At 39.4% G+C, this 25,955-nt stretch overlaps 1 protein-coding gene across 4 annotated transcripts in view; it reads right to left on the minus strand.

The window, feature by feature from the left end:
- CYRIA (CYFIP related Rac1 interactor A) overlaps window positions 1-25,955 on the minus strand; it is a 91,661-nt gene that overhangs the window by 59,345 nt on the left and 6,361 nt on the right. The gene's annotated exons all lie outside the window — the stretch shown is intronic.

Raw genomic sequence — 25,955 nt, forward strand, 5'->3', positions numbered from 1 at the left:
GATAAAAGCCTGCCCAAGGCGTACATTCTAAGATAATAACAATTAAAAGAGGAATAGATAAAATTACCATCTAGAAAGGAAGAAACAGATTAAAAACATCAAATATCAAACAAATCACATCACATCAACTATTGTCAGACAGCCAGATAACAATCACAAATTTCCTGAGAACGCTTCCCTAAACAATATGGTTTTCAGCTCTGTCTTAAAGCTGGTTAGGGAAGTGATGAGCCGTGCATGCGGAGGAAGAAGGTTCCAGGAATGAGGGGCAGCTAGGGAGAAGGGACGGATCCGGGATGGGGCAGAGAAGATCCTGGGCTGAGAGAGGAGATTTTGGCTACCAGAGCGGAGAGTGCGAGTAGGGATGTAGGAAGAGAGAAGATCAGTTAAATAAAGAGGGGCCAGCCCATGCAGAGCTTTGAAGGTCATTAACAAAAGTTTGTACCTGATGCGGAAAGGAAGAGAGAGCCAGTGAAGGGAAGACAACAGAGGGGAGACATGATCATAACGGCGAGCGAGTGAAATAATACGTGCAGCTGAATGCTGAACAGAAATTAATGGGTGGAGGTGAGAGAGAGGAAGCCCTGCCAGGAGGAGGTTACAGTAGTCTAGTTGTGAGACCACTAAGGCATGGACCAGTGTTTTTGCGGTAGAAGCTGAGAGATATGGACGGATTTTGGCGATATTATAGAGAAAAAATCTACAGACTTTGGCTGTAGTCTGAATCTGTGGGATAAATGACAAAGAGGAGTCAAAGATGAAACCGAGACTACGGGCTTCCTGGACCGGCTGGATAGAAATGTTATTGACAGAAATAGAAAAGGAGTAGTGAAGGGTGGGCATAGGAGGGAAAACAAGAAGCTCGGTCTTGGACATATTGAGCTTCAGACGCCGATGGTACATCCAGTGGGAGACAGCTGTTAAACAGGATGACACTTGCTGCTCTAGCTCTGGTGAAAGGTTAGGGGTGGAAATGTACAGTTGGGTATCATCGGCGTAAAGATGGTAAGAGAAACCAAAAGAACTGATAAGTTTGCCAAGGGAGAGTGTGTAAAGAGAGAACAGAAGGGGACCCAAAACAGAGCCCTGAGGAACTCCAACAGATAAGGGGACAGAAGACGAGGTCTGACCACCCGAGACCACTGAAAAAGATCGATCTGACAAGTAAGATGTGAACCAATCGAGAACAAGGCCCGAGAAACCAAGGTCAGCGAGTACATCTATTAGGAGACAGTGGTCCACGGTGTCGAAGGCCGCAGACAGATCGAGTAGGACAAGGATAGAATAGAGGCCATTCGCCTTGGCCCGCAAAAGATCATTTGAGATCTTAGTAAGGGCCGTCTCTGTGGAGTGCCGTGGGCGAAAACCAGACTGGAAGGGGTCCAGAATGGAGTTGGTTTCAAGAAACTCAAGACAGCGTGAATAGACGACTCGTTCCAACACCTTAGAGAGAAAAGGAAGAAGAGAGATTGGGCGATAGCTAGCCAAGGAAGAGGGGTCAAGAGAGGGTTTTTTCAGGATAGGGGAAACTAAGGCATGTTTGAAGACTGAGGGGAAGGAACCCGAAGAGAGAGAGAGATTAAAGATATAGAGGAGGGAGGGTAACAAAGAGGGGGGGCTATAGAGATTAGAAGACGAGAAGGAAGTGGGTCCTATATAAACAAATATTAACAGCAATAATAATAAAAACCCACTGAGTGACCTTGGGCAAGTCTCTTAACCTCAGAGGAAGGCAATAGAAAACCTCCCTTGAACAAATTCTGCAAAGAAAACCCCATGACTCTAACTGTCCATGCAGGCAATGTCACTAAGGCAGTGATGGCGAACCTTTTAGAGACCAAGTGCCCAAACTCAAAGGCATTCCCGCACCCGATGTTATCTGGTACTGGGGGGAGGGGGGACTTTCAGGCGCTGGGACTTCTGCCTTCAGGGGGGGGGGACTTCTGGGGAAAAGACTTCCCCAGAGACAGCTGAAGGCCCAGGAGGGCAAGAGAAAGAGAAACAGGTGCACACCTGTTTCCCCTCTTCCGTCTGTCCTCCCAGGCCTTCAGCTGCCTCCCCAGAGAGGCAACTAAAGGCACAGGAGGGTAGCGGAAGAGGAAGAAGAGGCATGCACCTGTTCCTACTCTTCCCCTGCGCTCCCATCTCTCCGTGTGCCCTCAGAAGTTGCTCTGTGTGCCAGAGAGGGCACACGTGCCATAGGTTCACCACTATGGCCCTAAGGTCGCCATAAGTCAGAAATGATTTGAAGGAACAGGACAACAGCAGCAACCAAAATCTTGCTTATCTGTTATCTATCATTTCAAGTTGGTCATGCATCTCATTTTACAAATGGATATGCCTGGAACAAGAAATAGCAATGTTTCATATAGCTTTGTAAAGTGAGCCAGTGATTTGTTCAAGGGCAGCACTGTCCACCTGATCATTTTAGCTCTAGTGCAATACTACCTGAACCAAGTATTGCAAATCAGCTTCAAACCCTTGTTTAAATCCTTCAGTATACCCTTGGCTACAATACCTCCTACAAATCACCTTTTTATTTCTTACTAAACGCTCTCTCAGATCTTGCAGTTTGCAAAAGTATTGTCTTTTCATTAAAGAAGCTATTAAGTATTGAAATTGAGCCTTACATTTACAGTAGTTATTTATACATCATTTTAGGATGATATATACAGCATCATCTACTTACTCCCACTAGTGACATTAAAGAAGACAAGCACTATTCTGGGAAAGAGAATGTTCAAACACAAAATGCTCACACAGATATTTACATGTGGAAAGAAACGTAGAAAGGAAAGTAATAACTGGGGTTAAAAGTACTAAGGGGATTAAAAAACACAGAATGGGAAAAGGAAAAAATAGGAAAGAACAAGAAAAATGGCACATGAAGGATGTCCTTAATAGTTAAATGGAATATAAAACCATCACACACTATAGTATGATATATTTTTTAAATTATTTTGAGAAATCTAGAAGTACAAGTGCACAAGTTAGTCTCATCTAAGTATCCCAATATTGTGGTTATTTCTTATGATTATCAATACTTATAAGTTGAGTATCAGCTGATGTAGTAAAAAGATATTGTCCCTGAAAGCCAGTGCAGGGATTCCCCATATGACCTAATGCTCACTATAGCCCTAACTCCAGTTTTTAGTGTCAATTAGTCAAAAGACAACAACAAAATAAAAGACAAATGAGAGCTTTCCACAATTAACAAAAGTGGGCTTTTTCATCCCCATATGTGCTGCTGTGGATAGTGGCCAAAGAGCTACTTTATCCACAGCAAGTGAATTCACAGGGGGCTGGGCCTTTGAACAGTAAGCCTCTATGTCATATTACAAATTGGGCTTGAAATGCATTGTAGTTCCAAAAGTAGTTGGCAATGTAGGAAGTCTGGAGGGAAGTGGAGAAACATGCTGTAACTCCACTGTACGTTTGGATACAGAGAACATGGGTGCAGTATTGTGTTCCTGATCCATATATTCCAGCAATTTTTTTAAAAAAGACTGATACTTATTACAGCCTAAGTGACACCTAGCAAATCCATTTAATCATGGGCATGATGTTTAAAAAAATGTAAGGGTTTTGCCATCTTAAAAAAAAAAGCTCATTTGGTACCTGTAACACAGCAGTCTACTGTGTGTTCTGAGAGACAAGCTTTGTATACATACATGCCAAGTTCCAGCAATCATACTTTACAGTCAATTTAACTTAAGGCAATACACAGCTGCTGCTTTGGAAGTTTCCTGCTGTGAAAGAAATAATGAAGGCCATATGATCAGTCTTACAGCATGCATTAAAAATTAAGCCATTAGGGAGACAGTGCAATGGCAGTTGTTGTTGTTTTTTAAAAAGCCTTCAACCATGAATAGTAAAGTTTCCTAAATAATATATAAAACAAAAAAAGTCCTCTGAAATTTCTCATCCAAAAATTGTCTTCATCTACTCTAACCCTTTGAATTGTTGTTTGTTGTTATGTGCCTTCAAGTTGTTTCTGACTTATGACAACCCTATGGGATTTCCTTGGCAAGTTTCTTCAGAGGGGGTTTGTCATTGCTATCCTCTGAGGCTGAGACAATGTGATTTGCCCAAGGTGCGTTTCTGTAGCTGAGTGGGAATTTGAACCCTGATCTCCAGAGTCCATTGTATGTATGTCATGATACACGTCATGATAAATAACAAATCCTTACTGGAAATTAGTTTATTAGAATCAGCAGATCAAGGCAGATTGTCCCTGTGATTCAAATACTCGTGACGGCAAGGGAAGTAAAGGGTTTTTTTTCTTTCTTTCAGTGGTTTTACGTAATTTCAGAAACATGGAAGGATGAAATTAGGGAACATGAAGCTATAATACTTCCTCATCGGGATGGTGTCTTCAGAGGGTTACATGGGTTTGCTCTTCAAAAGAGAAAGCTAAACCATTGCCACTTATAAGGGGATTTTTTTTAAAAAATGAGCTAATGGGATACTTTACTCTTTATGCAACCAAATGAGTCAAATGAGAATGAAGTTGGAGAAAAGCTGGTTTAATGGTTTCAATTTTGGATTGAGTTCTACAGTGGCCCCTTGGTATCTCCTCGGGTTTGGTTCCAGGACCCTCCGTCGATACTAAAATCCATGGATGTTCAAGTCCCATTAAACACAATTGTGTAGTAAAAATGTTGACTCTTGGAGGCTTTGATTCAGTCGACAAAGAACCCCTGTATATGGAGGGGCTGCCTCTATTTATGTGAGTTCTGAACTGCAATAAATCTTTAGATTCTGCAGAGCCATCCAGAATGTTATAAATAAAAGATTACATTAAAAACATTCAACACTAGTGATCATTTTACAATCAACAGCAAGGCTGTACTGTATAAGAAAGACTAGGTTTTCCCAGTAACAAAAAAGGGAACATTATTTTCTACATCTCAGGGGCTACTACTGTTAATTGTATGGAAATGAAGTGTGACAAATCCAGGCTAAACACCAACATTGCGGCTTCTGAAATAAGGCAGTGTTTTGATCTTGTGATTTCTCTCTCTCTCTCTCTCTCTCTCTCCCTCCCTCCCTCTCTTTCTTTTCACTATACAAGTCATGTGGCATTGCTTTTCTCCTTTTATGGTAAAAAAAAGCAGAAGGAAACCCGTTCGGCTCAAAAAACTGCCTACTTCAGATCCATGAATTGAAGGCACTGCAAGATGTAATGAAAGTCTTCCGTTCCCACCCCAATAATGGCACATGCAGATTCTGACACAAGAACATAAACCTACCCCTGTCTCTTCAAATGTGCAGCAAGGCAATTTCTGCAAATTACTGCTTGAGGCTTAATAATATTTTTTTAAAACCAGACAATATTTGTTTAAAAAAAGTTGGACTTGCAAGTATATTACATGCATTTGCCTTCTTTTATATCCATTATTGTGTAAGTGTGATAACAGCTTTATCATTATTACGCACAGCCTGTTTCCCCAACCCCCCAAGCAGATATACTGATAGTCAGAGATCAGCAATAAAAACACAACCCTTGCATAATCTGCCGTTTATAAAGCCACAGATTTCTACAGATGTCCTATAACATTTCAGCATCTGCCTCCCACTGCTCACCTGCTAAATGTTGTTCAGAAAGAACCAGAAAATAGCTGGCTGTTTTAGGAGAAACCCACCATTCTGCCAAACTGAGCAAAGATTAGTATTTTAGTCTGGGGAAGATCTATCTAAACATGTACTCATCAGTTAACAAAGTAGATGTGTTCATGAACATGATCTCTTTAATAGAGAAATTAAATTAAATGAAATTTTATTACAGACGATGACCAGCACAAAACAATATAATGCAGTCCAATATTATACAATGACCAATAGGAAAAAAACAATGCAAGCTGTACGATACAAATACAAAAGGAATACAGCTTGGAGATGCCTCAAACAATACTGGGTTATGTATTATTGTACATCAAAGTTGTATCAATTTTCTCAGTATTTCAGTATTTCAGAAGCTAACCGCCCTGATCTAAGGAAGGCGCGGTATATAAATAAAACTTTTATTATTATTTATTTTATTAAATGAATTCTAAGAACTATATAATAAAAAACTATTCAAGTAATAAAAAGGATTGTTAAAATTAAAATTAAAACACCATTCTGCATTGGCACGTTGTTGGGACGACACAAAAATTTGCCAGCTTGGCTATAAACCCTGGCTGAAGATCAGCCCAGAGGTAGTAAGGTTTGCCTGATATTCTTCATAAGATTGATGCTATAAAACAATGATGAAAAAACAGCATGTTAGGATGGGTAAAATTATACCTCAAATTTAATCAATTTTATCAATGGATCAAAACCTAGGTAATCGAAACTTTCGTGCCAGATGCAGAAACAACATAAGAAAGTGCCATATACTTCTTGCATAGTGATTTTCCTGACTAACATGGCTATGTCTTTGAATTATAAGAATAGGAATTCGTTTCCCAATCACATCAAAAACAAGTTTTCAGCACACTTTTTTATTCAAAACAAATTATATAAATAAACAAAAATATTTTGTAACTTTCGGAGCCCACTTGAAAGAGTCGCAGTGGTGTAGTGGTTTCCGCTTGTACTATGACTCTAGAGACCAGGGTTCAAATCCCCTTTAGCCATGGAAACTCAGTGGGTGACCTTGGGCAAGTCACTCTCTCTCAGCCTCAGAGGAAGTCAAATCTTACCAAGAAAACCCTGTGACAGGTTCACCTTAAGGTCACCATGAGTTGGTAATGACTTGAAGGCACAAAACAAGAGACTACTGAAAAGCGTCTTCTGTTTATTTACAGCAACACAGCATGCATGCATGCATGCATATATATGCAATGTCCTGTTCCTCTGTCAACCCAGAGAAAGATGTTTCTCAGGGTGTGGGAATGTGTGGGGCGGGTGGAAAACCTTCCTTTCATATAAAATGTGAGTATAATTTGAAAACACAGCTTAGTAATAACCTTTAGAACTGAAGCAAATCCAACACCATAAATCTGTGTTGCTCCATCCCCCCTGTCCTCCTAATACCAATGCTGTTTAAAAACAAAACATCATCTAGCTTGACAAAAGACAAGGAGGAAAAGGGAGGATGGTTGGGCATAAAAATCGTTTGTAAAAAGGAACTTCTTTGTCAGAGGCTTTGTTAACTGAGGTATGCCTCTAGTTGCTTAAACCAGAAATTTGTCTCTACACTTACATGACCCTCACACAGATGCAGAGATAATAAAATGGTAATGTTTGACTGAGATTAATGAATTTAGAATTATTTCCTAAGAACATAAGAAGAACCATGGTGGATCACACCAACCAGAAGGCAAGACACGAGAAAAATACCATCCTTCCACCCATGCTCTCCAGTTTGCAAAGGAACCTTGTAGTACCTTTGAGACTTACTGAAAGAAAGAAGTCGGTAGCACAACCTTTCATAGACATGAGCCTAGTACTTCCTCAGATACATGATCTACAGTAACTGGTATACAGCCCCTGAAACTAGAGGTGATATATAATCACTGAGACTAACTGCCATTGATAGACTCTCCCCTCCATAAATTTACCTTATTTCCCTCGTATAAGTCGACATCCACAGTCTTATATTGTAACAGTGAATTCCACTGTCAATGCACTGTGTCCAGATGTATTTCTTTTTTAATCAGGCCCAAACTGCCCAACAGTCAACTTCAGGGGATGAGTCCAGCTCCAAGTAACACTCAATGAGAAAAGCTTCTTTCTACCTACTTTATTCACATCATGCGTAATTTTATACACCTCAGTCATACCTCTACTTACTCACTTTTCCTCCCATTCTGAACAGTTATAATCAAATCAACCTTTTCATAACCAGAACATTTTGGTTGTTTTTTTGCTACGTCTCTTCCAGAAACACAATATCCTTTATGAGCCTACAGTAGGCCCTTGGTATCTGCTAGGGTTTGGTTCCAGGACCTCCCATGGATATCAAAATCCATGGATGCTCAAGTCTGATTAAATACAATGGCATAGTAAAATGGTGCCCCGTATATAAAATGGCAAAAACAAGGTTTGCTTTCGGAATTTATATATTTTTAAATAATTTCAACCCATGGATGCTTGAATCCATGGATAAAAATTCTGTGGATACCAAGGGTCAACTGTACAGCATATTGCTCCGTGAGACTTACAGCATTTTATTTATTCAAGAAATTTATAAACCATATTTCAAAATACAGTATTTTCCCCAAAGTGGCATACAAGATATAATAAAGTTGACAAAATGCACACATTAACATTAAAAGCCTTATATGTTTTTAAGAGACATGAAAGCATACAACTTCAGTCAGCCATTCTATCATAAAAAGATACACTAAGAATATACTAGCAGAAAAACAAAAATACCACTTTACTCCCACTTTGATTAAAAACAATTACCGTAGTATGGAAGAATCTTTGGTATTTGCTTATAAGAAGACAATGGATGTAGTCACACCACAGAAATAAAGCAGTTTGATACCACTTTAAATATCATGGCTCCATCATGAGGAATACCGAGATTTGTAGTTTGGTGAGGCATTCAGCCTGGTCAAGCTACAAATCCCAGGATTCTGTAGGATTCAGTGATGTTAGCTAAAGTGGTGTCAAACTGTTTTATTTCTCCAGAGCGGATATACCTAACAGTAGATGTAACTATACATTCCTTCAACATGAAGGACCAAGAAGGCCTTATCTCTTGCAACTTCTATTCCTCCTTGTAGTCACATATCTACAGTATATGATAATCTTAATGTTCCAGTGAGTTTAAATGAGGGTAGACACTCTAGGAATGGGAAGGGCGGCTATGAAAGAATTGGAAAAGATACTGAAGAGCAAAGACATACAATTGAGCACTAAATTCAGAATCGTTCAGGCCATTGTACTCTCAATTACCATGTATGGATGTGAGAGCTGGACAGCGAAGGAAGCAGACAGAAAGAAAATCAACTCATTTGAAATGTGGTGCTGGAGAAGAGTACTTAGGATACCATGGACAGCCAAAAAGACAAACAAATATGTTCTTGAACAGATCAGACCAGAGCTCTCCTAAGGAAAGGCCCTCTCCAGACGGGCCCTTTGCAGCGCATCCACGATGTGCTAGGGTTGCCTCGGGGCAGCGCATGCACACACCCCGCAACCCTAGCACGTCGTGCACGCACCACCATTACGCAGCGCCTTACACACGGCGCACGTAACTGTTATGTCGCAGCTGCACAGCTTCCATACGGAGATGCACAGCTGCAACGTATATGCACTGTCTTTGGCGCTTTGTGGCACAGCCAAAAGGAGCCTCTTTTTGAGCTACTTTTCTGCTGAGCGGTTGCGCCGTGCAATTTGTATGCTGCAGCACAGCTGTGCAGCAGAGAGAGGTGCCGAGGAGGCGCCTCTTCTGGGCAGTCTGTACCCCGCCAAAGATGATCAAGTTGACACTATCGTACTTTGGCCACAAAATGAGAAGGCACGGGTCACTAGAAAAAAAAAATACTGCTAGGAAAGGTAAGAGTGTAGAAGAAAGAAAGGAAGACCACAAACCAGATGGATAGACTCAATCAGGGGGGCTATGGGCAAGGGCTTGCAGGATCTGGGCAGAGCAGTGGAGGTTAGAGATTCTTGGAGCTGTCTCATCCACAGGGTCACCATGAGTCGGAACTAACTCAAGGGCAGCTAACAACAAGACACTTCTTTAAATAATTTAATGCCATGCTGTTCAAGGTTTTAAAGAGCAATATAGCACTTTGGACTCAGCCTGGAAACAAATAGTCAGTTAGTGCAGTTGATGTAGAACAGGTATAGTGTATGTCAAATAGATAAAGCCTACAAATCCTTTTTAAAGGAAGCACTTTGTAAACTGAATTAAAGCTGTCTAGTGTGAAATGAGTACAGTCAGCACCTCAGCATATAACAAGGGTCCACTGTACCTGGAACAAAATTTGCCACGTCCAGATAGAGACAAAGGGTTCTCTGCCAAACCATGTTTTCAACGAAAATTCTCACCTCCAAGCTCTTTGGTACTGTATCTGCCACTCAAAAGAAGAGATGGTATCAAGAAAGAAAAATAGTTGTCATTCTGAGTTAAATGAAGTAGAAGGAATAAATATGTAGAGAGATCTTGCAGCACTTTTGAAACTAACAGAAAGAAGTTGGCAGCATGAGCTTTCATAGACTTAAGTCTACTTCCTCAGATGCATTTGGATTAGAAGGATTAAAGGTAGAGATGAGAGACTTAAAAAAGGGTATGACAATAGTTCAAATAAAAATAGAACTGATGAAATTGATAGTAAGAAGCAGAAAGGGTGATATGAAGTCAAGCCACAACCTTTACTGTATATTCCCTACCCCCCCCCCAAATCCCTAAGAGTGCACAGCTAAATGGAACACCAACACATCTGACATATTCACAACACACGACAGAAGGTAAAAAGTTGCAAATGTCTCAGTCTTGTGATGTTTTATGTGTATACCTGTAAAAGCAAATGACAGGGAAAAAACAGGAACTACAACAATCCACTTGAGGAAATGGAGCTTTCAACTAAATAATTCAAAGATCCCAAGTCTCCTAAAGTTGCCTCTCAAAGTCTACAAGAATGACCAACCTACACATAACAGCAAATTGCAGCACACAACAAGAAAAAAACCCTACTGATTTTTGCAAAGCTCTCTTTGGCCAGTTGTTTACAGGTAAATAAATCCTTATTTGCCAAAGAGCCAAGGGGTCAAAATTCTCATCCATCCTACCTTACTCTGGGGTTAGGCATTATCTGCCACCTTCTTTTCAGAAGTCTTCCATCTAACTCTCCAAGCCTTTTCAGCAGTTAACAGCTACATGGGGGAAATTATTTATACTAATTATTCATACAGTATTATTCATGCAATTAGGGCTTTACAGTGCTAACTCAAGGGCTGTTTTACATGAAACTTGTTACAACAGAGAGATTAATCTCTTTGTCAAAAAGAGTGCATTCTAATGTTTGATTGGTGTCAGGAGAGTCATTTGGGGTAGATGATACATGATCCAAAGGCAGCTTTTGAATTCATATTGTATAGGTAGCAGAAAAGAAAAAATGGCTGAAACACACTCACTGAGCCCAAGTCAGAAGCAGATCATAATGGTATTGGTTATGTTGTTGTTGTTTTGTGCCTTCAAGTTATTTCTGACTTATGGCAACCTTAAGGCAAACCTATCATGGGGTTTTGTTCAGAAGTTTGCCATGGCCTTCCCCTGAGGTTGAGAGAGTGTGACTTGCCCAAGGTCACCCAGTGGGTTTCCATGGCCAAGCGGGCAATTTAACCCTGGCCTCCACTGCTTATGGCATCTATGACTTTGAGATAAAATGCTGCTGACCATGTTTGGGGGGGGGGGATTGGCAGTTTTTGCTCCTTGTAACGACCAAGTGGCCAAAGGGCTATAACTGGCAAGGTGTTTTCATGCTGAACTAGTCAATCTTTGATGCCCTTCACAGGAATCCCCAAAGAATGTAACCAGGAGCATATCCAGGACTCTCTTCCTACTAAACCATGGTCCCTGTCCAATGTCCAATTGCCAGTAATGTAGATTCAAATGTAATAACTTGAGTTGATATGAACTGAGCCACTCAACACACATAAGAAAATCAGCTCCCAGAGGAGTATCCCTGTTAATAGAGCCAGTGTGGCATAGTGGTTTCAGTGCTGGACTACGACTCTGGAGACCAGGGTTTGATTCCCTACTAGGCCATCGAAATCCACTGGGTGACCTAACCTTGGGCAAGTCACACTCTCTCAGCCTCAGGGGAAGGCATTGGCAAACCTCCTCTGAACAAATCTTGCCAAGGAAACCCATGGTAAGGCTGTCATAAATCAGAAACGACTTGAAAGCACACAACAACAATCCCTGTTAATCTGTTGTGGCGAAAGCAAATCATTTTGCAAAAAGGTTGGAAAAGAGACCCCTCCCAACTCCTTGTTTGCTTATTCTGAGGCCCATAAAATTCATTTCCACCACTCTCATCTGGAAACCAACATACACCACAAAGAAATACAAGAACTCCTGCAAATCTGGAAGTAAATAATCTGTATGCCAGGAAAACAATACACATACAAACACACACACACAGCCTCTGCTGAGACTTTCTCAGCCCCAAACATGGATGGCTGCAGTATAGTGTTCAATCTAAATTATTCATTTCATCCCACTCCTTCTGAGCTGGGTTGCCAATCCTGGCCACCATTATCACCCATAAACCCACAGCTCACCTGCCATGGAAGGCACTCCTGACTAATTTCAATTCTTCTATTTGACATTTACATATGCACACACACACACAAATAATTATCTACCGTACACATTGAGTCTCCCTTATCTGAAATACTTGAGACTATAAATGTTTTGGATTTTGGAATTTTTTTTCAAGATTTTGAAATATTTGCAGGTCTAAACATAAAATTCATTTATGTTTGTATACCCCTTCTCAACATAGCCTGAAAGTAAATTTATAAATAACGTAATATTTTTAATAATGTTGTGCATGGAACAACGTTTGTGCACACTGAACCATCAGAAAGCAAAGGTGACAATATCCCAGTCACCCATGTGGACAATTTTGGAGTACAGTATTTCAGAATTGCAGATAAGGAAGACCCAGCCTGCAGCAGAACCCTGTAAATGAGAACTCCCTCTCTAACTACTTCTTCCAGTTAAAATTTGCCATAGGGTATAGTTAAATCATGGAAACCACTACCAACTGTAGTGAGGGCTGTCGACCTAGATAGATATGCAAGAAGTTTGGGCTAATTCAAGGAGGATAGCTCTTACAGTGGCTACTCATCATGATCACAAATTGATGCCAGTGTCCAAACTAATACATCTCTTTAGAGTAACTGTGGTGAGGATTGGGAACACAATCAGGAGAGACATATAATGTAGTCATGCATGCATCAGATTCCCCATAAATGTCTACCTAGCCAGTGTGGACCTATTCACATTGTGCAGTTATAGCACTATTATGAGTCTTATTTTACCATTGGGGAGTAAGGGCATGATGGAGGAGTTTAAGGTTTTGGAGGCAGAATTCAAAAGATGAGTGTGACACAACCCCCCCCCCCCCGATATTCAAAAAGTAAATTGTTTGAGAAATAAAACAGTCAGAAAGAACATTATCAAGTCAAATGATGACAAGTTGTGAGTGTGGAATTAGAGGTCTCAACAAGGACACAATTATACATAAGAGAGCTACAATGTGGGGTAAGGCAGGGTCACAGAGAAACCTTTAAAGGACAAGGACAAACAGCTTAAATTGGATCTGAAAAACAAAGGGAACATACAAAGAGAACTAGGAGGGGGGGCATCTTGGAAATACAGAAGCTCACTGATGCAACATTTAACTTAAAAATTAGCTCTAATGATTTTAAAATTGCCCCTTGACCTTCCATGTCCCCAAACCTCCTTGCAGTTTTCTCTAGAAATAGCCACTATGTTGACACATGAACTACCAAAATCTTTAAAAGATAACACTGTTATCTAAAAACACACAACACTTTCAATATACCATATTGCATAAATAAACATACCCTTTCTAGAAAGCCATTAAATTGTTGCCCAAATAGAAAAGCTCCAAGAAACACTGCAGTCCTTATGGATGTCTACTCAAAAGCATGTCCTGATGACACTCCTTACTCTGAGAAAGGTATGTATAGGATTGCAGCCTTAGAAATAAGGCAATACAGTCAGGCCCTTGGAACCCATGAATTTTTTATCCATGGATTCAAGCATCCACATCTTGAAAATGTTTTTTAAAAATAAAAATTCCAAAAAGCAAACCCAGATTTTGCCATTCTGTATAAGGGACACCATCTTACTATGCCACTGTATTTAATGGGACTTGAACATCCACGATTTTGGTATCCATGGGGGTCCTGGAAACAAACTCCAGCAGATACCAAGGGCTGGCTGTACTTATGTAGAGTAAGAAAACCTTGTGATCTCTCTTTCCTCCTTATTCAAAAGTGTTCAGTTCCCAGGAACATAAGCAGCAGACTAGATCAACAGGCTTTCATGCCTCATAGGGGCGCAACCGTTTCAAAGCCCATTAACCACAGCAGTAATGCCAGCTTGAAAGTCTACCCACGCTAATATGCTGACCAACATGATACAAGACACAGACGTTTAGGTTTGCATTTAAACTTTAGTCACTGACTCATTTATTTTCCATTTCTGTCCTCCTGACCTATCTTTTCAACTGAGTGGAGGCTTAAAATATAACTACCATATGCTTTAAATGTTCCAACATGAGCGTTTCACCCTTCTGGCCTGCAGCGCTGTGAAGCACGCTTTATCTCCTCTTTGGATGACTCACAGCTGAATGCATTTACTATCTTGATTCAACTTTGTGATTTCATTCAAGCACACAAGTACTTTCTCATGATGTTGTAGATGTAGCATCATGTACATGGAAGTGAACTTTAAAATCATCTTAAGTATACTTAGCAGAAACAAGAAGAGCCTTGCGTGTGATTGGATCAAAAGTCCATCTAATACAGGCTCTAGTTTTTACAAATGATTTCTCCAGGAAGTCTAATTCAAGGAGGCCACACATAAAAGGCAACTATTATCCCCCACAACAAGTACGTATTTAGTATTCTATTTTTTAAAGAGACCATGGCAAAATATTGTGACATTGAACTGATAAATGAAGTACATCCCATTGTAGTACTTGAACTAAACCGCCAATTAATAAAATTGGAATGAAAAGTCTAATATTATGGACAAGGGTATCTCTTCTTACACCATTCATAATTTTAGAAAAATCTGTTGTCATCGTCATCATTATTTTTACTAAACTAAAAAGCCTCAGGGGTACTTTATAAGGTTTTCTTCTTCAGGAAAAAGGTGTCCCCACCCACTTAATCATTTCCATAGCTCTTTTCCATAGCTATGAAACAGTCATTTACTTAACCCTTCCAAATTAGTTTGTTTTGTTTTGTTTGCCTAATCTTGCATTGTGACGGTTGTGGGATATAAAAATGTTCCATGTCCAATAAAGTGTTTCTCCTTAATAAACAGAGCCAGAAAACACAAGGTGTAACAAAAATGAAAGAAAATTGAATAAAATAATTGTGCAAACTTCTTCAATTATCACAAATACATGCCAATGTGCTCCCAACAGAGGATATTTCAAATTCGCCTAAATGGGAACACTCTAGTCATGATGCAATAAATTTTGATTTGGGGATCATTACTTTATCCCAATCCATTAAGGTTAAGGTAGTCCCTTGACATGAATGTCTAGTCGTAACCAACTGTAGGGGACGGTGTTCATCTCCATTACTAAGGTGAAGAGCCAGCGTTGTCCAAAGACTACTCGGTGGTCATGTGTCCAGTATGACTGCACCAAATGCTGTTATCTTTCCACTGAGAAGTGGTACCTATTTTATCTACTTGCATTTGCTAGGTTGGCAGAAGCTGGGAATAGTGGCAGGTGCTCATCCCATCATGCAGCTCTCGGGCCTCGAACTGCCAAACTCCCGATCTTCCAATCATCAGTATTGGTGTCTTAACTACTAAACCACCGCATCCCTTTCCATTACATTGTACAAAAAACAACTCAATTGCAAAAATCAACAGTTTTTTGGGGAATATTTTTGTCTTGGTCATTGTTTGTTTAAAAAAATGTGGAGGGAAATAGTATCTTAACAAGTGGCTGAAAAATTGGGACAATATAAGCTGTTAAGTTTTTACATTGCAAATTTAGTTTTTGGTGAAATCTACAAGAAAAATGTGTCCCTGGGAAACTAAAACGACCCATCCTTGTGTAAGCAGGCCAAGGACATCTTCTCAGTCAACCTGAAGCAGGTATCTCTCAACTATTGTTGGGCCTCTTTACCCACAGATTTTTTTATCCATGGATTCAACCATCCACAACTTTAAAATACTGTACTAAAAATAAATAAATTCCAAAAGCAAACCTTGATTTTGCTATTTTATATAAGGGACACCATTTCACTATGCCACTGTATTTAATGGGACTTGAGCATCCCTGGACAAGTTGGTGATCACAGCCACAGGTTGTTGGTAGAATTTATATGTGGGATAAATCTATTTAGACACATTACTGCATTTTAATACTATGCTTTAACCTTTCAGTTCAATTAAAAGATGTTTTATAAGCTTGACTCTTAAACCCCATGCAGGATTGGACACAGATCTGGAAAGGAGGTGCGGTTACCAGTTTGACTACATAGTGCATGAAAGATTTTTCTGTCCTGAATCTCCTGCCATTAAGCTTCAAAACAAGGAAGTCCCCATATTCCTACATTAAAATACAAGTTTCAACAAAATTTGTCACCACATGTATTTAATTTCTTGCCTGTACTGTAACCTATTCTCACAGTCTCCATTGCAAGGATTATTCAGAAGCCTGAGGTTGAAGGCTTGGAGCAATACTGGACCAAAAAAAGGGAAAGAAAGGAGAGGAGAGGAAAGGAAAGATAAAAAAGGAAAGATAATGAGTTATGTGGGGGATTTTCCACAGGAAAAAGGGCAGAGCAACATCTCATACAAAAATGCCCTCTTCTGAACATCTGGTGATTATTAGTATTTATACTCCTTTTTAAATCTGCTACATGTGCAGATGAATCTGTGCCTTATATACCATCACTTGAAAAATGTTCAAGTCACATATGGGCTATTACGCCTAAAGAAATAATGTATTCCTTTGTCATACACCCACATACATCAAACACAGTACATCTGCAACAGCAAACGTGATCAATGATGCTTCACAGAAATCATTATATATCTTGGAATTGAGCACATCTTTCTGCCACATTTACAGTACACCCACAATCCCAGAAAATGGAGCCTGCTCTGGTTTAATACCTAGCAAACTGTTGTCTCACGACTGCACAACAGCTTTGCAAAGACCTGCTTCTAACAGGAGACATTACTACTATGAAAAGCCTGAAAAGCTGTGAAAACTACCTATCCCATTACAGAGGCATAGCTTTGTTAGTCTGGGATCTTCTAGAACCTTTAAGGTTAACTGAGCAAAAGATGTTGCAGCATAAACTTTCATAGACTTGCATCACAGGAAGTAGTCCAAGTCTACAAAAGCTCATGCTACAACATACTTTGCTTAGACTCAAAGGTGCTACAAGATACCTTTGCATATCACACTACAAGATACAGAACTGGTTTCCACTTCACTTCTGAGTCTAATTCAAAAAATTGGGCTCACCTAATAGCTTGGGCCACAGTGTCTGAAGAGGTGCTCTTTCTCTCTACCCAAACTTGAGTCCTCAGATTATTTTCAGGCACTGATGTCTTCACATACTGGGGTACAGTGGGGAATACTCAGGAGCAGGCCTTTTCAATAATAACCCCAGATACAGAAAGCCCTCCTCAGAGAAGGTACCTAGTTCGTTACCCAAGTATGTAGTCATTTTAGCCTCAACAAATAACTAAGAAAAATGATATCAAGTCTTTTAATCCTTCACTTTTTTCTATTGCTACATTGTATTTTTATATAGTTTTATGCCTTGGATAACGGGCCTAAATACCCTGAAGGCACTAGATCCCATCTGATCTTGAAAGCTAATATCAAGTGTTCTAGCCCATGCTGTAGAACAAAGCAAAGACAAACCAGCTGAGTACTCCTTACTTAACCAAACCCTATAAAATCCTTGTGGTTATCATAAGTTGACAGCTGATTTGCAGGCACACACACACACACCCCTCTGCTATTTTTAAATCTTGTGATGTCTGTTTTAGTTACTTCTAACTGAACCATGCCTTTATTATGTTGCTTTTGATTTTTGTGGGGAAAAAGTATGTTGACTATTTAACTAGAAATAGTATGGCTAAATTGCTAAGTCATTTTCAATATAGCAGTTTACTTTTTAGTTATCCATGTGTATCCAGAAACAAATGGAAACTAGTACTGTACAATTTCTAGACCAAGCCTGTCACATGCTCCCTGTAACGAGACTCCCGGGTTATTCAGACGTCAAATGCAAATCATCTCTCTCACACATTCCAGGTTTGTCATTCACATTATGGAACCTCTTTGATGCACATCATGGTAAGTTCAGTTGCTTGCATGTGCAAGCATTTAATAAACATGGAATCAATGATCCAAATGCATTCCAAACACATTCAAGGCATGCAGCATTTCATCCTGGGTCTATTTGGGCCTATTCACATTGGTTATTCACACTGCCGATGATATAGATCTTTTTTTAAAACTCGGGAGAAACCCAGATATCAATTATCCCAGATAAGTGGGTATTATTATTTTTTGAAGCCCCCACAAAAAAAATTGTAATCAAGTGCATTCATGATGCGTGTGAACAATGGAGATTGAACCAAGATTTATCCTGGATTATTTTCACAGTGTCAATAGTTCAGCCATAGCAGTCTGGATTGGCTGAGGCTTTCCAGTTTTAAAGCAGCCCCACAATGATTACTTTACAGAAGCCTAAACGAGAAGTTAACTTAGGGCCTGAACAGACAGGCCAAAATAAAGCTGCTTCAGGTTACTTTGGAGGTATACAGTTTAAATGCTGCATGTGTCCTAAGAGACCGGAAGCCACACCAAAGCCATGCTCCAGTCCTAAGGACTAGAGTGCAGCATTGGCGCAGCTTCTGACCACTTAAGATGTGTTTGTCATTTGAACAGCATGCCTCCAAAGTGACCCGAAGCAGGTTTATTTTGGCCTGTCTGTTCAGGCCCTAAGGAACGTGTCACTGTGGCCAGATCACATATGTTGAATTTGGATTCCACTTTTTAAATCACATCATCCTGAGGAGTAATGGCTATACAGCCACTACTGACAATTTGGGAATCTGAGAAATAGTACAGAGGAAGTGGCAGGAACCATTAAATTCTAAAATGTTTTAAAACTTGGCTTAAATTTGGCAAAGGAATAATGAGTCCATCTGCTCCCACTACATCTCTCTGACTTTCATTCACACCATGAGATACACACAATGCATGACAGAAGGATGTCTCAGAAACCACTTTGCTACACTCTCAAAAAACAGAGCCTGCCAAAAGATGTTTATTATAATTAAGTATATTAGGCCCTGTCTACGCAGATCAAAATGCTCACTCCCACCCTCATTCTGGCTTTGTCCTATTTGGACGATGCAAGGCGCAAACCCTGGTTCTGGTGTGCACAGTCTGGATGATATCCAGCATGTCCTGCACCAGAACCAAGGCACAACAGGAATAAAATGAGTATTAAAACTCTACCTGTTGCTCTGGATCTTCTGGGAACATTCAAAGCCTTCTGTTTCTGCACCACCACATGAGTGGCTTGCTAGGCCATCCAGGACATCCATAATTGCCACTGTATAGCACTTGTTCTAAGGTCAGCATGAGGCACCCAGCATATGACCCTCACTTGGTACCTTGCTCTGATCTCACACGGTGGTGTGCAGACATCCACCACAGCACAGAAGCCAAGAGAATTAGGGCAAAACAGGGCAGCTGTCAGACCAGGATACTCCAGGCTGCCCAGTGCAGTCATGGTCTCAGATTACATTCAAGAGAGATGTTTTCAATTAGAAAGAATAAGACTGAGTAATCCTGATGCTTAAAGTTAGCTATCAAGTACAGAAACCACAACAAATAAAGGCAAACCAACAATCCACTTCATTTATTAGGAAGATTCTTCTGTCTCCCCACCCCACCCCTTTTAAAAGCTTTTGATTCCATGTTATGTGCTGGACTACATTTTTGACTGCTGGCAAAATGGATGTGGTGGCAAAACAATTAGGCTGTACTTACCAGCCCATTAGCGTAAATTTTAAAAAAGAAAGAAAAACCTAACACTCCTATAGATGCCTCAAAGCAAGAAGAGCACTGGTCAGCATCAATCTTAATTCATGTGCATTCAATCGATACACTACTGCATTGAACTGATTACTATCCCATGACCTAGAGGTCTCCCTGAACAACCACAGCAGTCTGAACACATTATTTCCATCTTATTTTCAGTCTAATTTAGCATCTACCTTGGAAATTGAAAGATGAAAACCAACCGCATGACAGATTAAATTTTCATTAATAAATAAACTGCAATTTGAAAATATATATTAAACTTTGGACTCACATGTCATGAAGTACTACAACTTGGTATAAAAAGAGAGCACCATCAGGAAAAACTGAGCATTCAATGCCAGAACTAAGTAACATGATGCATTTCCTAAAAAGCAGGACAAACATCAGCATCATCACCTCTCACTACTAAAACTGACACAGAACACACTCTGAATAGCTTGACCATAACTACACTGCAGCAAACATTTAATGCACGAAGACAAACAGGAAAATATTGCTTTGAAATTGTAAGTACTCCCACAGACCATCCTCATGCACTTTAAATTGATCTACTTTCCAACCACTGAAGTATTTCTGAAGTGATCAATTTCTAGAGTAAAATAGTCGAATCAATATAACCCTAAAGCTATATAAGCCAAAAAATAGGAGAGAACAGTAGATTGGAATACACTTCTACCAGTCTGCTTATATCAGGCTGAATATTTTCCCCTCACAGAAAGCTCTACTGATCTCTACTGTACTAATCACCTGGTTACTTGGAGCAGTTACTTAGGAAGATCAAAGATGAAAGTGCAGAGGCAGGTTTAATGCTGAACATAAAGAAAACAAAAGTTATGACCACAGAGGAGATACATAAATTCAATCTAGACAATGAGGAAATCGAAATAATACTTAGGATCAAATATTAACCAGAATGGGAAGAGCAGCTATGAAAGAACTAGGAAGGCTCCTGAAGAGTAAAGATATACAATTGAGCACAAAAGTTAAAATCGTCCAAGCCATCATATTCCCCATCACCATGTGAGAGCTGGACAGTAAAGGAAGTAGACAGAAGGAATATCAACTCATTTGAGATGTAGGGCTGGAGAAGAGTGCTTAGGATACTGTGGACAACCAAAAAAGACAAAGATGGATTTTGGAACAGATCAAGACAGAGATCTCCTTAGAAGCCAAGATGATTAAATTGAGGCTGATGTACCTGAGCCATATAATGAGAAGGGATGGATCACTGGAAAAGCCAATAATGCTAGGAAAGGTAGAGGGTTGAAGAAAGAGAGGAAGACTGTATGCCAGATGGATGGACTCAATCAGGAGGAACACAGGCATGGGCTTGTAGGAACTAAGAAGTGGAAGATGGGGGTTTTTGGAGGTGTCTCATCCATAGGGTCGCCATGAGTCGAAATCAACTCAAAGGTAGATAACAACAACAACAACAAAATCACTTGGTATATGTGCTAGTTATGTTTGGTTGGATTACTGTATCTTGTTGGTCTAAGAATGTAGATCGTTATGAAGAAAGAGATGTACAGTATACAAAATAAAGGTATATTCTGACTGGAATATGGAATTTTACATATTATGCATTTCTATACAGAGAAATTTCCTCACACAAGGAAACATATAAACTGGAAATGTTAAAGGGCTTTTGTTAATCAGTCTAATTGTGGGTGGATGGGAGGGGAGATACCTAGTAATGAATACGTTTCATAGCAGCCTGTGATTTGTCTGATTTTATCAGATAAAAGATAATGAAGATGATCAAAGGTCTTGAAACCAATCTTTATGGGGAAACACTGAGGGAGCTAGGTATGTTTAGCTTGCAGAAGCAAAAACTGAAAGGTGGCAGGATTGCCATATTTAAATATCTGAAGGAATGTTACACAGAAGATGGAGCAGATGTTTTCTGCTGCTCCAGAGACTAGAATACAAATTGATGGATTCAAATTACAAGAAAGGAGATTCCATCTAAACATTAAGAAGAACTTTTTTTGCTGTAAGAACTGCTGGACAGTGAAACAGTCTGCTTCAGAGGGTGATGGATTCTCCATCTTTGGTGGTCCTTAAACAGAGCTTGGCTGGGCATCTTTCAGAGGCACTTTAGTTGTGTTTTCCTGCATGTCAAGGGGTTAGATGGCCCTTATGGCTCCTTTCAAGATTCTACAATATATATTTTTAAAAATAATGTTAGCTGCCATTATCCAAACCACACATCACTTTCATAACAATTATCTCAATAAATACTAGATCTTTCATATTCTTCTGGGTTTCAAGGGCACAGCAACTACATCTTGATACTGCACAGGTTCAAAGAACTGAGAACTGTGTTCAAAAATGAGACTCTTACATATATTTAAATTCTACTGAAATCAACTGGATATGTTTTCCAAGTAATTATTTTGAAGTCAGAAGATGGTTTGCTATGTGTCACACAGAAACTGATGGAAAAGTAAATTCAATTTACTTTTAACAAACACAGGCCATTCCAGGTTTATAACTCTTTAACCCAGAGGTTCTCAATCTGTGATCCTCCAGCTGTCCTGTACTTCATCTTTTCAGAAGCCTCCATAAATCTGGCTAACAATGACAGATTCTGAAAGCGGAAATCCAAAACATCTAGAGGACCAAAAGGTTGACAACCACTAACTCCTTTCAACCTTCATTCATATTAATTATTCCCCCAAGTCACACAGCAGGGTAAATTCAGGTCCTTTTGTACCACCTCAAGACCTGTCTGGGTGAAATTTCATTCAGTATAAGCTCTTTCTTTCAAAAAGGAATAGCAATACAAGAGAAATATGTGCTATGTATTTCTCTTTTTTTAAGAATAAAGCTTAAAATAAAAGAAATAGCAGAGCAACCATGGTCAGTTCTTCCATTCTCACTGCATTCTCCCGTGCCACCTCCTCTATTGTTCGGGATACTCCAAAGCAATGAGTGAGTGGTAGAGAACAGGAAAAGTTGGAAATTAATGAAGACCACCATCTCCCACTTCCAGTGAAACTGCTGCATTGGATTCCAAAGCCAATGGGTAGAACAGTACTACCCAAAGTGATGATCCAGGGGTCAATGCTGGTCCTCATATCATCAGCTATCTGTCAGTCTGCAATGAGTTTCCAAAAAAGAAAGAAAGAAAGAGTTTTACATGTTAGGGAGGGGGCGAACTGCCAGTCTCAAGATAGCCTGACAAGCAGTATTTTAGACCAATGAAGGAAGACCTGGGTCTACTCTTTTAATTCCAAATAACATTTTAAAATGCTTTTTATATTTTCCTGACAATAAATGAGATGGGCGAGGGGAGATGACACAATTTTAGACACGCAGGAAGTTACATAATGAAAACACCTTGGTAAAATCCAGGAACATTACAGCATGCTCTCTGGATCAAGGATTTTTCTGAAAAAAATCTATATCTAATTACCAAGCTTACTGAGATGTTAAAAAACTCTCTGAGATTTAAATATTATCAGAACTGCAGCCATAAAAGAATATGGGTTCAAGTAATTAACATGTCCCAATATTCAACAGTATTTCTACTGTGATTAATAAAATAGTTCCAAATTCACCAGAGGGGGAAAAGATTATGGAAGAAATTGGGTCATATTAAAGAGACACTGCCAACTTTAAACTGGGTCAACAAGATGGCAAGCACACAAATATCTGCAAGACAAAAAGGAGACTGAAACGATATGAAAAAGAAAAACGATTAATTAACAGCATGTATGCAACTGAAGTCTGCAACAGACGTTGTGCTGCCCTCCAGCCCAGATTTCCAGAAAACTGTATTAAAGAAATAATGATTTACATTTAAAATGTTAGCTGAATATTTGGAAGCAAATACAATATGCAACTAACCAGAAGGTTTACAACTTTCATAGGTTGTTTTTTTTTAAATGGCATGCACAAATAAGTACTGCTTTACTGTAATCAGATACAATGTCACCTCTCTAAGAGGTTAGCGAAACAAAGGTTAAGAATGTTGGAAGAAAGCAACAATCCAAGATTTTGTTTCCATGAGGTAAGCAGTTAAGGTGATCTCAAGACTGAATGACAACTGAATAAATTACAAATAGGTGTGCAAGCTAAGTTTACACCTAGAAATATATTCCAGCCCAAAGAATTTCTGAAAACATGGGAGCCAACTGCAGCTCAGATATCTGTCTTTCACTGTGGGCAAAACACACAGGTTCACAACTTGGCACAGAACAGAGATGCAGAGAAGCATGACACTTTTTACAAAAACTAAGCCTAAGATTAACTTTTACATAATGCACTTGACTAAATGTTTATTTTGAACATTCAAGCACAGGACCAGGGTTTGAATATACACTCAGCTATGGAAACCCACTGGGTAATCTTAGGCAAGTCAAACTCTTAGCCTAGAAGATGACAATAAGAAACCCTTTTGTAATTAAATCTCTCACACACACACACACAAAACCCTTGTTAGCTTCACCTTAGGGCTCTCATAAGACGGAAATGATGTGAAGGCACAAAACCAAATTATAGATATTAGCTGGAGAGAGAGATGAGAGAGATAGAATGACGAAATCATATGATGGCTTGATTAAGCAGGTTTACTGACAATTTCCAATATGGAACGACATTACCTAATGGAAAATATGATTTTGCTAGCACAGATATGTGCAATAAATTTCCAAATCATTTTATTTATAGAAAATGTATTGGCAGTAACAAATCCAAGTAATGTGTTGAGCATGCATCTTTGCTCATACACCTTGATTTATCCTGCCACCTAAAAGAAAATCAACAGATGTCTTTCCTACAATAATTCTTGTACAGTATTCTTTTATATCTTTGAAGATACTAAGAAAGATGGTAGACCTGCACAGAAAAGTGTTTGGTAAAGGGCAGATGAGAATTAAGAGTTCCCATGAAATTAGGTTCCCTGAGGAGAAAAAAATAATGACAGTTTAAGCAGAACTCTTACAGTGTGGATTTTATAAGAAATCAATACAAGTTATCAACATCTTTGCAGAGCAAAGATGTTACATGGCAGCCACTTGCCAAATCCAACTTTATCTTATTTTGATATTAAGGTTTTGTGTGACAATTCCCATCCAGGTAGCGCCATGACATCCTAGCATGGCACTGGCAAGGCCTAAATTATGCCTAGAGTGAGAACTCTATTAAGATGAAATTTGCAATACTGAAAGTGTCTTTCATCTTTTAAGCAGCTCAGAAAGAGAATAGCAGTTGAGCAAGTGTGAATGACTACCATCACTAGGAGTAAAACTCATCCCCTATTAAGGGTTTGCTAATAAATAATGAAAGCCAGGATCTAATAAATGCCACTAGCACTATCAAGACCTTCACAATGTCGGCCTTTGGAGTGGTTTGTATCTGTGTTCCCTAGCTTCTTCCCAGAGAATAATAACTGCCAGCTGTCACCTGCCATTCTCTGAATGCTACAGTGAGTAAGAAATTGGATATTTCTGGCATTGTGAGAAAGCAGCTAGGTGTGTGGTGAACGGAAGTGAGAAAATATGGTCCTGAAATCTATTTATAAGGAAGAAGAGAAAAGAAGTGTTTTTAATTAAAAATGCGTACATGTATTTCTCTTGGAGAGCCAGTGTTGTGTAATTGTTTGGTTGCCGGATTGACCCTGAAGACCAGGGTTTTAATCCCTGCTTGGCCATGGAAACACAAGAGGTGACCTTGGGCAAGTCACACTCTCTCGGGCTCAGAGAGGAGCAAAAATAAATCTTCTCTAAATAAATCTTGCCAAAAAAAGAAAACCTTGTGATAAGTTCACCTTAAAGTAACTATCAGTAGGCACCAACTTGAAAGCACACAACGACAATTTCTCTTGGACTTAACATGGTATGATCAAAGCCCGCCAGATACTACGAAGGAAAATACAAAACAAAATTATGGTCTAACACAAGAAAACAGAATATAACATAAGGCTAATATAACTGTGAAGGGGTTAAAAGGTGGAAAAGAGGTACTGTAAGAAACAAAATTATGTGAAATACATTTCCAATTTTTCCTACCACCAAAGAAGGAAAAACGCTCATCACCAATATCTATTTCTAAGAAGAGAGGAAAATACAAACCGGGAAGAGGGAGTGGGATTTTAAAAATAGGAAGTGTTTATCATTTAAAGGTTCTTGGAAC

This window comes from Sceloporus undulatus, chromosome 1 (genome assembly GCF_019175285.1).
Source record: "Sceloporus undulatus isolate JIND9_A2432 ecotype Alabama chromosome 1, SceUnd_v1.1, whole genome shotgun sequence".
Classification (NCBI taxonomy): Eukaryota; Metazoa; Chordata; class Lepidosauria; order Squamata; family Phrynosomatidae; genus Sceloporus; species Sceloporus undulatus.